This window comes from Jatropha curcas, chromosome 5 (genome assembly GCF_041381405.1).
Source record: "Jatropha curcas cultivar XTBG-Jc1 chromosome 5, XTBG_Jcur_1.0, whole genome shotgun sequence".
Lineage (NCBI taxonomy): Eukaryota > Viridiplantae > Streptophyta > Magnoliopsida > Malpighiales > Euphorbiaceae > Jatropha > Jatropha curcas.
In genome coordinates this window covers 15,183,135-15,191,189 of record NC_143155.1, presented here as the reverse complement: position 1 = coordinate 15,191,189, position 8,055 = coordinate 15,183,135, and the positions used below count along the sequence as shown (strand labels likewise).

At 36.1% G+C, this 8,055-nt stretch overlaps 1 long non-coding RNA gene across 1 annotated transcript; it reads right to left on the bottom strand.

The window, feature by feature from the left end:
* Positions 1-1,701: 1,701 nt before the first annotated feature.
* LOC119370277 (uncharacterized) lies at positions 1,702-2,459 on the bottom strand. The gene is made up of 3 exons (XR_016321034.1): positions 2,125-2,459; positions 1,926-1,977; positions 1,702-1,813 (listed from the first exon to the last, which is right to left on the bottom strand). It is a non-coding gene; the product is annotated as an uncharacterized LOC119370277 (long non-coding RNA).
* Positions 2,460-8,055: the final 5,596 nt, after the last annotated feature.

The following is an 8,055-nucleotide window of genomic DNA, read 5'->3' as shown; positions in this document are numbered from 1 at the left end:
AGATCAGCCAGAAAAGTGGAACGATCACTGCCAAATAGCTTTTGATAAAATCAAGGAATATTTGTCAAGTCCCTCAATTTTATGCCCACTAAAATCAGGGAAACCCTTAATTTTGTACTTGATAATGGAAGATGCTGGGATTGGAGCCATGTTAGCACAAGCTGATGAAGCAGGTGTTGAGACGGCAGTGTACTACTTTCTAGCAGCACATCCAGTTGAAGGCAATGAGCAATGGGAGATTGGTTTTCCCGATGAGCATCTAAACTTGATAAAAAAGAAAGGACGGAAGCTCTATGTTGATGGTAAAGCTTATAGTAAAGGAGCCAGAGTAGGCGTCTTGTTAGATCTCCACAAGGAGAAGTTATCCTGATGCTGAAGAGATTACAGTTTGCAGTTATGAATAACATGTGTTGCGTCTCTTTTGAGTTCCCGCAAGTATACGGATCGCAACGTAGTAATAAAAAGATCGATCCCACGAGGAACGGGTTAAGTCCACTTTACTACTTTATTCTTAATGGTATGTTTACAGAAATATAAATATGGAATAATTTGATTTAATTTCTAGTTATACTAAAACTAATTATTATTTAATTCTATAGATAAGTGTGTAGTAATATACTTAGAATAATTAATCATACACAGGATTTTCTCTTTCTGTGCCAAAGCTTGTAACATACAATAAATAATTCTTTAATCACATATGGTAAGATATAATTCAACCTCTCGGTATAGAATTATTCTATCTATTATATGTATTTCTACTTATAATAAATACCTTATTTTGTTAAATATTAAACCTAGTACTTATTCTTTGATTATTTCAATAAGACAGATTTAACTTTGACAAAATAAGTGAAATATGCATATGTAAATTCAACTAAGTGAATTAAAACTCTTTGATCTTTACTAAACTATTTCTTTTTGAGAATATAATTTAGCAACCTTGATTAAACAAAGATCAAAAGATAACTTAAGGAACTTTTATTGAATGATACCAATTTAAATTGTTGCTTTGCATAGAAAAGTTATGAAGAACAACATACAACAAGTCTATAAAACAAGAGAAAGAAGTAATCAAACTCAAGCCTCCGGAGGGTGTCACACCTCGAGGAACTTCTTGATGTTTTTGGCACAATCAATAACAAGTGACTCTCGTCAACTTGCTTCTTAATACTACTATCACACACTAAAAAAAAAACGGCATTTTGCGACCGACCAATAGGTCGCAAAATGCCAAAAAATCGGTCGCTAAATCAATTAGAGACCGATTTGCGACCGATATTTGTCGGTCGCAAAAATGCTGGTCGCAAAATATTTTGCGACCGATTTTTTCGTCGGTCGCAAATTAGCGACTGATAAATCGGTTGCAAATTGATCGCAAAAAATTCTGTCGCAATTCGGTCGCAAATTGTAAATTTAAAATTTTTATTTTCGGTCGCAAATCGGTCGCAAAGTTGAAAAAAATAAAAAAAAATAAATATTATTATAAACCCATAATATTATTATAATTTATATTATTAATGTTACTTTCAGCACTTGACCATGTTGGTTACACCACCGCTTGAAACTGAAAGAATGGTTCCGAAGAAGGAGAGGTTTTCGGTACCGCAGTTGGGACAAGGGCCTTGGAAAATCATGTAATTCTTTAGTATGTCAAGTTGGAAATCGTTTAATCAGAAGAAAAATAAATGCAGATTTTTACCTTCAAGATCAAAAAGTCTTTTACAATTGCATTTGTGAAAGACTGAGCTAACCAGACTATGAATGGCACCGCAGCAAACCATGTGAAGATGAAGCTGAATGGTTCTGGAAGCTGCAACTCAACAAATTAGAAAACTTTACATTGAAGCTCTAACTAATGATTGTCTTATCAGAATCTGCTTCATAAAACCAAAAGAAGAAAAAGAAGAATGAGTGCTGTTTACCACCAGAAGATATGTTATTTCAAATCCAGTCAAATCATCCAAGAAGAAAAACCTGTACAAAGAAAAAGAAAATGAAAGTTATCAGAATCAACAAATTGTGAACTTCTAATGTTTAGATGGAATCCCCTTCAACAAAGATTGTCAAACAGATAAAATGAAAGGATTGTAGATTAGTGAAGAGAAAAAGAAAATGACTTACAAGCCTAATGCAACAACAGTTGCAGGGACATACAACAGGAACATCTTTAAATAGTCAACAGACAGGTCACTGTAAACCTGTAGAAAGACGGTTGAGCAGGACAAGTAAGGTTAACCATTAGAATTGCAGGACATGGAAAAAAAGAAGAAGAAATAATCAGATTAACGTCTTGAAGTGAAATAATTAATATAAATGATAATGTCAGGGTTAAATATAAATAAAATGCTGCATTAGAAAAACAAATTTGCAGAGCTTACCTACTTAGAACTCAATATTGAACAAGATTAATGTACATAATTACAAGCACAAGAGGAGAGAAAAATTGGAGCGATATGCACCTTTCTACTATGAAGACTGCATCGAGGACCCTCAACTACGATATCACTACCTTCTTGCTGCAGAACAATTATTAATAAAAGATAAAATCAAAGATATACATGAAGGAAACTGCATTTATTTGCACAATTTCAGTTGGTGGCACTAATATATTTGTAATTGGAATGTTATAGATGAGAACTTTCGTAGTCTCATCTTCAACTCATTCATATGCAATTATAAACTAAAAGGAAAGAAAAGAAGGAAGAATAGGAAATAGAAAATATAAATGTGACTTCATTTTATATATATACCAGCTAAAGCACGCCTCATGTCCCCAAAACGCACACTAGTCCAAACACCACGGTCTAGCCTATGCTGGGCAGCCTTTGCTGATGCAAGTTGAAATCCACTGCAATAGGAAGAAAAGGTTGAAATGAGCATGTGATTGGGATAAAAACATTAATAAAAGAAATTAATATAAACAGTTGAATCACAAAAAACTATATATAAAAACCAAACTAGTAATCCAGTACCTCGAACAGCCAAATACTTATCCTGGATTTGATTATAAAGAAACAAACAAGCTGAAGCATATATTACCCTCCTTATGTAAAGGGAATGCATTTGGACTCCATAGTTCTAAATATACAGATATGTATTTCTCTTCAGATGCTTTCTTATTTCCTTTAGGGTAAAGAGAAAGTCTCCAGCATCAAAACATGTAGGTGAAAAACAGCAGCAATTAAAAATTAAATACTCAATTTGTCTCCAAAACTGTGAGATTAGAAGTTTGAACTGCAGTTTGAGACCTAATCGTCCAAAAGCAATAAATAAATAAATGAATGCCCCAATTTCTGGGCAGACAAGCATAAAATGCTGGCAAATAGAACCCACAATAATAATAATAATAATAATAATAATAATAATAATAGTAACAATATTATATTTTAATAATAATAATAACAACAGTACCGAATTCCTAATCGTAAATACACACAAAACTTACCAAAAATTATTATAATAAAAACACATAAAATGGCAAAAAAAAAATTTAAAAAAAAAATCGCAAAACTTACCTCAACTTGTGTCCAAATAGCAATGGAGTGACCGGAGTTGCAATGGAGTGGAGATGGCGACGTCAAGCGGGCTGGAGCGGCATCAGGAAGGGCTGGAGCGGCGTTGCGAACAGAGGAGAGGAGAGGAGGAGGAGGAGAAAGAAAGAAAAAGAAAGAAGAAGGACGGCGTCTGGTGTTTAAAGCAACCCTAATTTCATTAATATCAGTCGCAATTTTTAACTCTGCGACGTCGTTTTACTTCGCAATAAAATTGCGACCGATTTGCAACTCAAATTGTCGGTCGCAAATAATCGGTCGCAAATCAGTCGCACATCGGTCGCAGAACTTATTCCTAATTTTGAAGCGCGCAATTTTGCGATGGAATAAAACGTAGTCGCAAATCGGTCGCAAAATCGGTCGCAAATCCGTAGTACATTAGTCGCAAACTGAAAAACAAACTCGCGGAAATTTTTAGTGCTACAATTAGCGACTGTTTGTCCATAGGTCGCAAATCGGTCGCAAAATTGCGACTGATTTGAGTCGGTCGCAAAAATCGATCGCAAATCGGCGATTTTTTTGTAGTGACACTTCTCTATTTTACACAATCTAAATCTTCAGAATCTTAATATTTGAATCTGAATATCTTCTTCCTTCACTTTGATTGCTATTTATAGAAGAGGAGAATGATATTGGTTATGATGGTGATTGGTTGGCCAAAAGGTGCTTGAGGTGACTTCTCTTGGGAAGAGTCCCGACCCATGCATGGGAAGACATGTTTTTCTGATGAAAAGGCAGCAATTACGTCTCCTGGAAACACGACTCGTGCTCGCGAGGTTAAAGGTCACGCTTGCGACTTTTGCTTTAAAAGTCTCTGCCTCTCAGGAGTGCTTCTCGCGCTCGCGCATATGAATGTCATGCTCGCGACTTTTGTTTTGGTGCCTGCTTATTCTTCTGGTATGTAGGTTGCGAGCGCAACTTCATGTAGCGCTCGTGACTGGCCTGTTTTCTTTCCAACGCGACCTCCTTCGCGTCGCAAAGTCTGCTAAGCAATTTTCTTCCATTTTTTTTATCAACTTTTTAGTACTCTTTTCTATATAAAGCAAGCCTTTTCATTCCTTTGCTCAAATTGTGTTCCTATAATCACTTTGAAACAAAAACAATAAGAGCAAACGTAAAATATATAAAAACAACATGCATTCATGCAAATTATATGAAAATAACATAATAAAATTTGCCCGCTTTGTGAGGCTATCAACATGGTAGAATATGAAGCCTGCTTATTTAGGTTAGAAGCTTTGATTGCAGTTAAAGCTGAAGAAGTTAAGGTTATTAGTGATTCAAAACTGGTAATTGAGCACACTAACGGAAATTGGGAAGTCAAGGAAGATAAGTCGAAACCTTATATTGACTACCTGCACATGGTTATTTAGAACTTCAAAAGAGTGACCTTCACACACACAATTAGAGTGAACAACCGAGTACCAAATGCTTTGGCTAAGTTAGCATTAGCCTGGGAAGAGATTTCAGTTATGCCTAAGAAACCATTTATGATGTATTCGGGTAGCATCTCATGTTTTGAAGGAGAAAGGATAATGGATATAGAGGAAGAAGATTAACCATGGTTTATGATGTCCTATAGTGGATAACTAAAAGGGTTTATCTCGATTCAGCCACTAGAGATGACAGAAGAGCTATCCAACGATTGACATTACAATTTGCAGTCTTAGACGGTCAATTGTATAAAAGAATGTCAGACGAGGTATTGTTAAGATGTGTATCAAAGAAAGAAACTGAAAGGAAAAGCATTAACTAAGAAGATTCTCAGATAAGAATTCTTTTGGTCCACAGTAGAAAAGGATTGTATTTCTTTCATGAACAGGTGCTTTGAATGCTAAATTCATATAGATTCGAGTCACATTCCACCTTCAGAATTACATTGCTTCTATTTCGTTATGGCCATTTGCAGCTTGGGAAATAAATATCATTGGTAAAATTTCACGACCTGCTTCCAATGGACAAGAATTCATAATGGTGGCAGTGGACTATTTCTCATGATGGGTTGAAGCAGAATCTTTTAAAAACATTAGCGCCAAGCAAATGGCCAAATTCATTGAAAAGAACCTGATTTGCAGATATAGGATCCCCCATCATATAATGATAGATAATGGAGTTCAATTCCAAGCAAAGTAAAGACACTGTTAGAAAAATATGGAATTGAGCATCATAAATCTTCACCGTGTCGACTGCAAGCTAATGGGCAGTGGAAGCCGTAAATAAAAACATCAAGAAGATACTGAGAAAAATGGCAAAAAATCATCGTGATTGGGCAACCAAGCTACAATATGCTTTGTGGGGCTATAGGAGCACCGCTAAATTTGCAAATGGGGCAACTCTTTATTCTCTAGTCTGCGGAATGGAACCTGTGTTACCAACAGAAATAGAAGTGTAGTCCTTGTGCATAATGATGGAATCCAAGATTCCATAATATAAATGGGCAGAGAATCAATATCCAGAATTAGCACTCCTAGATTGAAAGAGGCTTAATGCCGATTCATGGATCACTTATATAAAAGGAGGATAGCTAAGCACTTCAACAAGAGAGTTCATCCAAAGCTACTCAGAGTAGGGTATTTGGTTCTGAAACAAATGCGGCCAAACTTTCATGATCCGAGGGGGAAGTTCAAGCCTAACTGGGAAGGTCCATTTCATATCAAGAAAATGTTTTCAAAAGGTGCAGTGAAGCTATCAGACATGGAAGGTAAAGAATTTACTGAACTAGTCAATGTAGATAGATTGAAGAAATTTTATATATTATTTGAAACATTTATGGCAAAACCCAATTAATAAATTCACCTTTTGTGTTCTTATTAAGTTTAAAGCTTATTGTGATAAGTTTATGCTGGCATGAAAATGATGTGAATTTACAATGATGACATAGAATAGTAGGAAATGTATCGAGCATTTTCAAGCAAAAGGACGTTTCATTCATAATAAGTGCATATATTCATATAATTGCACTATTAATAATTGTCTAGTACATTTCATTAGAAAGTAGGATAAGAGCATCTACATGCCAGGTCCTAACAAAAATCTAGCAGTTAACAAATCAGCCGACTTCGAATCAGCATCGACTTTACAATAAGCTTGTAGCCACGAGCGGTACAAATTTGAAAAAGAGGTATCAGCCACATTAGAAATGGGTATTATCGTGCGACTGTGCCAGGTGAAAATAAAGTGAGATAGAAATCATTGTGTAATAAGGCAACCCTCAATCCGAGTGCAATTAGGGACAGCCTGATGACGATCGTACTGCCTAGCCACACGGCTGGGATAATAAGCCACTGCCATGGTCAGTCCACACAGGGGCACATAGAGCATGTAGGAAGAAACTGTAACTCGATCCTTATACCACCAGGGGTAAGTCCATTTGACACCTTTGACGGTGAGATCTTGAAAGATAGTAGTCAAGTCTTGAACAGTTTCGCTGGTTAAACAATAGTGGTGCCGGACATAGATTCGTAGTCTATAATCGAACATTAGATGGTTCGATGGTGGATCCATTACCTGAAGCTTCTTAAAAGATAAAAGAGAAGCTCATTAAGTCGAAAAACCACAAGGGTAGCTTAAGCAAAAGTTAGAGCAATTAAAAGAATAATAAATAAATAAATAAAATAATAAAATAAAAATAAAAAAGAAAAGCTCATTAAGTCGAAAACCTGTAAAGGCGGCTTAAGGAAAAGTTAGAGCATATAAAAAAGGAAAGGAATAAGAAAGCTAAAAGAAAATGGAATGAAAATGAATTTACCTATAGTAGAAGTGGGCTCCCCATTGGACCAAGTATCGATCTAGAGTCTCGAGCATGCTCCCCCAGCCAAATTAAAGTTTTAGCCAGAATAAGTGGAAAAGGCGTGCAGCGCCTAGCGTCGTCAATACTACTGAGTAGCAAATACTGACTCAGAATGCAGAAGCAGACAAGTGAAGGCTAGTACGGGCTAGTACAGTCTATACTTAGTGCACAGTCTACAAATGGTCGTAGGGGCATGACATCAGCTCCAAATTCATGGGACGAAATCTCATAAACTGATAAACCAAATACAGGCAGAATCAGTGAAGCAGGGTCAAACTGGGGCACTGCAGGAACTTCTTCAGTTATAGATATTCTCTAGAAATAATGCTGAACTCTTAAACAATAGACAGATCTCGAAGTTGTTGTGGCGAAATAAGTTTTTCGAAGGATCAAAATGGTTAATCAACCATTGCAGTAGTCTAGGTTGAACGTGAATGTTCCGATAGTAGCTCAACCCATTGATTTCAAATGGAGATAGTAAATCCCAATCCTCACGGCTAAAAATGCGGAACAATTCATCAAATACAGGAGCTAAGGATCGATCCATCAAAAATGGGAAGAAGTGAAGTTTAGGGAAGTTTTTGAGTGAGAGATTCATTTGGAAGGAGAGAAATAAGTTTTGGTAACGTGTATGTGTGTTATGGGCTTTTATAGCAAGAAATAAAATGACAATTTAATAGTTGGCTGCCACTGTAGCACTAATGGCGCATG